This window comes from Prionailurus bengalensis, chromosome B4 (assembly GCF_016509475.1).
Source record: "Prionailurus bengalensis isolate Pbe53 chromosome B4, Fcat_Pben_1.1_paternal_pri, whole genome shotgun sequence".
Taxonomy (NCBI): domain Eukaryota; kingdom Metazoa; phylum Chordata; class Mammalia; order Carnivora; family Felidae; genus Prionailurus; species Prionailurus bengalensis.
In genome coordinates this window covers 100,223,923-100,232,660 of record NC_057358.1, presented here as the reverse complement: position 1 = coordinate 100,232,660, position 8,738 = coordinate 100,223,923, and the positions used below count along the sequence as shown (strand labels likewise).

General features: G+C 39.9%; 1 long non-coding RNA gene across 1 annotated transcript in view; it reads right to left on the bottom strand.

Moving 5' to 3' along the window:
- Positions 1–3,479: 3,479 nt before the first annotated feature.
- Positions 3,480–8,738, bottom strand: part of LOC122472222 — a 173,522-nt gene continuing 168,263 nt past the window's right edge. The window contains exon 4 of the long non-coding RNA XR_006294386.1: positions 3,480–6,162. This is a non-coding gene — a long non-coding RNA (uncharacterized LOC122472222). The remainder of the gene's footprint in view (positions 6,163–8,738) is intronic.

Below are 8,738 nucleotides of genomic sequence, written 5' to 3'. Positions count from 1 at the left end.
TTTTTTTTTTTAATGTTTTATTTATTTTTGTGAGAGAGAATGCAAGCAGGGGAGGGGCAGAGAGAGAGTGGGGGACAGAGGATCCAAGGCAGGCTCTGTGCTGACAGCAACGAGTCAGATGTGGGGCTTAAATTCACAAACGGTGAGATCATGACCTGAGCCAAAGTCGGATGCTCAACCAACTGAGCCACCCAGGTGCCCCACGGGAATTCTACAACTTAAACATAGACAGAATACTAAAAGTGGGTGAAAAGAAGTTGAAACTACACAACCAGACTCCATGTTTGCCTTGCTCATTGCTGTATGACTGAGAACAATAGTTACTGAAGTAAAAAAGAAATCAGGATTAAGAGCAGATACTTAGGAAAATATATTGAATATGCTTGGGTGAGGTTCAATATGGACCAAAATGAACCCTATAGATAAAATCAGAGTCCATCGTCGTAATTGCAGAGTTCTTATCTACATGCAGTTTTGAGACAATATATTCAGGGTGCTATTAAGGACAGCCAAGAAAGTAGACATGTCAATAGATAAATTGGCAAAGGATAGTGTAGGATTATGGAGGAATGCAGAATAATTGCTAGAAGAATAAAATACAAAGAAAAAATGGGCCTTGTTAGAGAAGAACTGTGAAATGGATTTAGAAGCAGAGAAGAATGGGGAATAATTACATAGATGTGGCTTCATAGGTAATTTCAGAGACTACTGGAGCTAAAGTCGTAATTAGAGATCATCCAGTTCTAGTCTAACTCCAGAATTTCACAAATAGGAAAATTTAAGAAACCTGCTTAAAGTAACAAAACTAGGGAGTAGCAGAACTACATCTAAAAAACCTCCTGACTCTTCCCCATCTACTGTTCTTGGTTCTACCCCACATTTTTTCTGTTGTAATTATCCTCAGTGAATTATTATTTGTTCCATTTAATACTGTATTAAACATTTGTTCAGTGAAATGCTATAATTAGTAACCACAACAAAGAGATAACTTAAGATAACCATACAGATTATGTGACTTAGCTAAATGAGGTTCTAGTCCTTTGAATTCTAGTGAGATCATTGATTGTCAGATTTTCCTATAAGCCATTTCATAAATTTCTATATCTCACTGGAATTGTGGACTCTAGAACCAAATAAGATACCACCTACTTAAAACTGGGATGGGATGGGGTGCCTGGGTGGCTCAGTGGTTAAGCATCTGACTTCGGCACAGGTCATGATCTCATGGTTCCTGAGTTTGAGCAGCTGTCAGCACAGAGCCTGCTTTGGATCTTGTGTTCTCCCCCTCCCCGTCCTCCAAAGGAGCACACACCCTCTCACTCTCAAAAATAAATAAAACATTAAAAAAAAAAAAACAACTAGGATGGGGCGAGATATTGCTTTTTAACACAGAAAAGAAGCACATATAGCAATACTCTATAATCTTATTTTAAATGAAATGAGACTAATATTTTTGCACTCATTCTGTATGAATCATTGATGTAGATAAAATGAAGCTGGGGAATTAAAGGAAATATGTAGAATTTGACATATGCAATAGTCAACTTCTAAGCCAACAATTCTCATCTTCTGGTGTTCACACTTTTGGTTAGTGCCCTCCCACACTAAATAGGGCTGATGTGCATAACCAGTAAGATAGTACAGAAAAACTATGTATGACTTTTGAGGCTGCATCCTGAAAGGCATTGCGGAATCTGCCTTATTCTCTCTTGGATTACCAATTCTGGAGGATCCAGCTGCCGTGTCATGAAGACACTCATGCAGCCCTGTGGAAAGATCCACATGGCAAGGAAGTGAAGCCTCCTGCCAACAGCCAGCATTGACTTGCCAGGCACATGAATAAGCCACCTTAATAGCAGATCTTCAAGCCTTCAGATGATTGCAACTCCAGCTGACATCTTCACTACAAGCTCATGAGAGACCCTGAGCCAGAACCACCCACCTAAACTGCACCTGGACTCCTGAACCACTAAAATTATGTGAAATATAAGTGTGTATTTTTCTGAGCTAAGTTTGGGGATAATTTATTATACGGCAATAGTTAATACAGTGTGTAAAGCCTGAAACCCCTGAAATCATTTACAAAGCTATATGTTTACAAGAATACAGCAGGATCGGGGCGCCTGGGTGGCGCAGTCGGTTAAGCGTCCGACTTCAGCCAGGTCACGATCTCGCGGTCTGGGAGTTCGAGCCCCGCGTCAGGCTCTGGGCTGATGGCTCAGAGCCTGGAGCCTGTTTCCGATTCTGTGTCTCCCTCTCTCTCTGCCCCTCCCCCGTTCATGCTCTGTCTCTCTCTGTCCCAAAAATAAATAAACGTTGAAAAAAAAAAATTAAAAAAAAAAAAATACAGCAGGATCAAAACATCCAGTTTGATTTCATAGAACGGTTTTTTTTTTCCGCTAAGTTTTACTCCCTTAAAAGGAATGTGTAACAAACCCCCCAATGTTTGTTATTGGGGGGAAGGAGGGAGGTGTGGTGTGCAAATTCTTCCTTTCCAGGGAATGTTTCAAAACTGAGCTGGTCACATCCCTAAAGAGAAGGGAATCAGTACTAGTCACTTGGGTCGACCCTCAAGAGCCATCAACGAGAAAGACAATGGAATCTTTGTGTTTAAAAATAATGAGGATTTGAAACAACAATGTGTATAATGAAGGGGGGCGGGGGAGAGAAGGAGAAAGGATTGTCCAGGTAGCAAGAGTATAGATTGCTGGATCTGAACTTAGAAAGTGTCCTGCTGCCAGGAAATGGGAGATTGTGGGGAGTGAGTGCACTCGTTGAAGACAAGATTCTCTTGTGAAGGCGCGCTGAGTACCCAGGAGCCTCACAGATCAGAGCCCTTGCAATACCCAGGGTCTCCCATTCAGTACCTGGAAAAAAATTTTTCTTGTTAGGCACCAAGACTCCCATCATTTTACTATTCCTCTGGAAATAACAAGGTATGACCATGCAAGGCAGTGCCACTAAGTTTTACTCTTTGTCTTTTGACCCTCCACCCTCTGCAATGTTCTAGGGCCCCTCTAAGCCCAAAAAGATCCTATAAGCACCTGCAAATGGGGAGATAGGAAGAGTATCTGAGAAAGGCTCAAGTGAACAAACTTGAGACTAAGACAGTGATCAATAAAAGCCTTTTTTATATGCATATGAACTTTTTTTTCTGGAGAGAGAATCTATAGCTTTCATCAGATTTTCAAATGGGTATATAACCCAAAAAATGTTGCTCAAATCTAGGAACATTTAAAATGTAAAATCTATTTCTTTAGAAGTATTTCTCCCTTTTACATAAATGAAAAGTTATAATGGGGATTTTTACTGTATTATTGTATTATTTACATGATATTAAATTATTTGACTTGTAAATGACAATCTCCATAAGGACAAGAATACCAATCCTAAACATAATACTTAACATATTGCTTTCTCAAGGTAGTTATTCCATAATTATTTGTTAAATGAATAAATAACAAATGAAGAAAAAAGGAAAGCATATATGAACCTTTATATGAACAAAATTTCACATAATTTATTTCTCATAGTAGGGAAAAGATGCAGTTATACCAACTTGGTTAGGATTCAGATAGTTTGTTTTGGTTTAAAATAGAAAATGAATCAGAGTACATTGGTTAATCTGCATTCCCCCTTCTCCCCATTACCTCACCCCCCAAATCCATTATTTGCTCTTTTCTGCCTTATGCTCTAGCAAACTGATCACCAAGGACTGCATGTCCTGCGCTATCTGGCCAAGTTGGCTGCTGTTTGAGTTTGGCTGATGGGAGGCACTGGCACAAGAAATAGGTCAGAGTATTTCTTCCCAATCCCCCTCTGCTTTGACAAAGCATCTCTGTCAGCAGTTTCATCCCTCTTAGATTACAATGCCTACTGGGTGGTCCCTCTTCTACAGTTCCAGCTAACAGCTGGCTCTCCTGTGTCCCCTCAGCCTGAGGAGTATTGCTTGTCTCCAGGTGCCTACCAGCCCTTGCTTGTTCCCTTCCCCCTACCCTCATGTATGCAGTACTTTCACTAACACTTATTCCTTTGGGTCATACGGAGAGAATTCTACTTCCTGGAAGGGCCCCTGACTTATGATACACATTCTAGGTACCAAGCACTATTCTAAATCCTTCATGCACATGTCCCTTTAATCCTCATATGATGCCTAAGAATTAAGTACTGTAAATATCTCCCTTTTACAGGTAAGTTTACCCTTTACAGTGAGTTAATATGATGGCTACATGGGATTCTCTAGGACATTTACATACTAGGCAGTTTGCAAACAACTAAGGATGCATCAACAGGCCCTGAAATCAAATACGTAGACAAGAGCTAATAAGCCATCAGGTTGATATATGCTAGTTGATTATGTTATCATGACTAGATAGAAAAGTACACTACTGTTGCCATAAAATTACCTCTTTGATCCAATGTCAAATACACTATTAGCTTTTCTATGAGAATTCAACAGTCCCAGACAATTTTTTGTTATTGACTATCTACATAGTACTTACAATTAGTCACAACTTGAAGAGGAGATGAAGTCAATTCTTATTGGAAATACATCTTTTACATTGCTACCATAAGGCAATGAAAGCAGTTGAGAGAAGCTTTGTGCCACAGCCCACTGTCTAAATTAGGGGAAATATGGAAAAGTCAATACATGGTTTCAGTAATCTTCCACATCTTTTCTACATCTCTACCTACCCTCTGCTTGCCCCCTGTATGCTGCCATTATGTTCATGTCATTTATGTTTTTCAGAATGACTGCTGGACTACAAGACTAGAGATCAAACCCATGCTAGGAACAGATTGGGTGCTCTTTACACGTTGTCTTAAAAAAAGAATAGGGCTTTTGTTGTTGTGGTACGTGAAGGAAATGGTCCCAACTATGACATCCACTCTCTTGTCACCCAGATTCTAGGACAGGATTCTCATATTTTAGGCATGTTTAACTTAGTAATGGAAAGGGCAACAGTTGTGCTAATAGTGTCTTGACTCACTATGCTGGACCCCTGCCAAGGTTCCTGTTCAAGAAGATATTAAAAGAAGTAATCTTTTACAGCAGGACTTCTGTATGGTAGCTATTGTAGGACTAGACTGTGACCAGGCCGTGTCAATAATGTTCCTCAGCACTGCTGTCCCTGACTCTTCCCCAAGCTCTGGTCCATCATTGTAGAAGAGATCCTCATTGATTCATGTCCCCTAAGGTTATGAGATCAGACGTAGGGGCTTTTCTCTCATTGGCTTATTTACACCGAAGAATCAAACAGAGTTGGAAATCTAACTACAGCTGGCTCAATGGCTTTATCTCATTTAGGAAAATGGTTTAGTAAATCAAACATTCTTCTATCCAGATTTTTCCAGGCTAGTCAGACCACCTGGGTTTGAATTCCAATTCTACAATCTTAATTCTGTGACCTGATGAAAGTTACATACTATAACATGCTTACGTGGTAGCCATGCCATTTCTTTTCATTTTTCTTTTTCTTATCTTGATTAGAAAAAAACTATTGCTAAAAAATGCTAACTATCATCCGAGCTTTCAAGCAGACATAATATTTTGTTTTGGTGGAGGGTCTTGCTTTGATTCTGATGGCTGCTGAATGATCTTGGGTGGTGGCTGCTGAAGGCTGGCGTGGCTGTGGCAACTTCTTAAAATAAGACAACAGTGAAGTTTGCTGCATTGACTCTTCATTTCATGAATGATTTCTCTGTCACACACAATGCTGTTTGATACCATTTTACCCACAGTAGAACTCCTTTCCTTCCCCCACTTTTAATTTTTTTTTTCTTTTCCTAAATGTAATTTATTGTCAAGTTAGCTAACATACAGTGTATACAGTGTGCTCTTGGTTTTGGGAGTAGATTCCCATGATTCATCACTTACATACAACACCCAGTGCTCATCCCAACAAGTGCCCTCCTCAATGCCCATCACCCATTTTCCCCATCAACCCTCAGTCTGTTCTCTACTTAAGAGTCTCTTATGATTTGCATGCCATTTCTTTTCATCTCGCTCAGGCTTGGATAGCTCTGACAGACCTTCTATTTGCTGTGATACAGTGTGGATGACGTTTTTACTTCCTTTCCTCCATATCTGAATCCAGTTTGGTTTCCAGTCAGTTTCTGTTTGAGAGCAGAGTATTTCATCTTCTGTTCACTTTTCTGTACCTTGAGGAAATGGCAGGAAGGAGAGAGAAGCTCTGGTGAGGAAAGGTAGAACTTGTGTTGCGGGATTTTCTTTTACCTCAATACCCGGCATTCCTTGTCTTGCCACATCAAAGAATGAAGAAGTGGACACAAAAAGAGCAGCAGGAAAAAGTTATTAAAGTATAAGGTTATGAAGGAAGAATAGTATGAAATCTCTCTTTACAGAGAGGTGACATTCGTAAGTGAATGCCAGAGGACTATAGGCAAGGGTCCTTGTTTTGTAAGGTTCTGGTCACCCCTCCCCCTTCCCTTCCTTTCCCCTTTGTTCCTTCTCAGGTTCTAACCTTATTTATTGCGTATATAATTCTGGATGCTGAGTTGTCCGTTCCTGGAAGGTTCATTTTCATTGTATGAGGGGTGGTCTATGGCCATAACATTCCTTGTGGGTCATAGGTTTTATGGTCTACTTATTTTTAGTGAGGTCTTTTGTCAACTTCCTAAGGGAACCTGAGGGGAAGTAGGTGGTGTCTATTACATTCTTAGGAAATTTTAGGGAGAGAGAGAGAGAATCCCAAGCAGGCTCTGAACTGTCAGCACAGAGCCCGATACAGGGCTTGAACCCACAAAACCATGAGATCATGACCTGAGTTGAAACCAAGAGTTGGACACTTAACCCAGTGGGCCACCCAGGTGCCTCGATAGCTCCCCATTTTACTGAGTAGCCCTGGAGCTCTCTCTTTAGAGTTAGGTCCATAGTTCACTTTCCCCATTTCACCAGCCTTTCTTGCAGCTCTTTCTAGAAATGTACAGTGAGAAAATGAGAAATGTAAGGAGGTGCATTAGGTTTATTTCTATACAAATTTGGGGATATTTGTGTTAATTTCATAATTTGGCATTTGTTTCAGAATTGTTACATTTCTTTGTGTGTCTGCAACTTTTTCATTTTCTTTTTACAACTTTAGGGTATGCCCCTTTCATTTTCTGTTTGCCGAACTGGTAAATTTTCTAGACCTTTTGTCGGGGGGCAGGCATTAAGGAGAAAAAGTCTGTTGTACATTTTTAGTTAGTCACCTGGACTTTCAAAAATTCCCAGCACATGAAAGTTTTTCTCCATAACCCAGTCAGCTTTTGATATGCTAATATAGTCAGATGCTCTTGAGAATATTCCCCCATCACTGAACCTGGAGGGTCCCCTTAACTTCTCCACTTCTTGTTTCTGAGGTTGGATTCGAACTGGTTACCTCATTGATTGCATGATTTTCTCCACTTTCATTCTCGGGAATTAATCCCAAATTCAGCTTTGGGGAAACTTACTATTAGATTAATCCATCATAAAGAGGCACTGGAAACCACAGCTTTCCAAGCATACATAGACATAATTTTGCATAAATATCAAAGGGTTCATGACTCCCCGAGCAAGGACCCAAGGTGGAAAAAAAAATTCCCTGGTTGTGATAAATCATAGCTTTAGTTCTTGAGTAATGTTTTTAAGCTATAAAGGACTTTTAGAAGTCATCCAGTTATTCTACTGCCTTCAGACAAAATAATTCTCAGGAAATGTGGTATAGAAGAGTCTATTTTAAGAAACTAAACACTGGTTCTGGCTTTATAGCTAATTAAGTGTATGATCTTTGTCAGTTTAATTTCTCAGCCTCAGTTTTGTCATCTGTAAAATGAAAGGGCTTGGGATAGGTGATCTCCAAAGTCTCTTTCATCTTTATGGTTCTACTGATAATACCATCCTACACAGCTGATAATTTCCTTTTATACTATCATAGTGAAAAGTCTACAATGTGTGTAACTAACCTCATTCTCTTCTGTTTGCAATAGTTTTTACTATCAGGCATGTCTTCTTGATTGCTATCCTAAATCCCTCATGCTTCTCTTTATTTTATCTTCTTCTCAGTCTTCTTAGCATTCTCTTTTGGGGCACCTGGGTGGTTCAGTCGGTTAAGCCTCTGACTTGGGCTCAGGTCATGGTCTCATGATTCCTGAGTTTGAGCCCCTCATCGAGCTCTGTGCTGACAGCTCAGAGCCTGGAGCCCGCTTCGAATTCTGTGTCTCCCTCTCTCTCTTCCTCTTCCCCGCTCACACTCTGTTTCTCTCTCTCATAAATAAATAAACATTAAAAAATTTAAAACAAAACAAAACACATTCTCTTTTATCTCCCTCACCCAAATCATTCCCACACAGTTAAGTCTCACTAATGAAATGTAAGGAAGGACTTCCATTACTAAATGCCCTTTTTCCCACTTCTAAATCATTAACGCACGTGGTAATTGAGACAAGACACAGTCCTAACACCCAAGGGCAATGCATTCGATATTCTGTCTATCAGAAAGATAAGAAGAGCTAAACAGTTGTAGTTGCAGTATCTGGTATTCTCTGCTCTTCTCTTCTAGATTATACTTTTCTAAGCTCCACTCAGAGAGAAGGTGGCATAAATAAAGATACCACATTAAGAGAATAAAATAGAACTGAAATCGTGTATCTGAATCTAAGCTTTACTACATTTTAGGCATTAGCATTGAGTTGCTACATCCCCAGACTCCTGCAGAATCCTATTCACAATACTTGCCTATCTAGGCATTAACAAT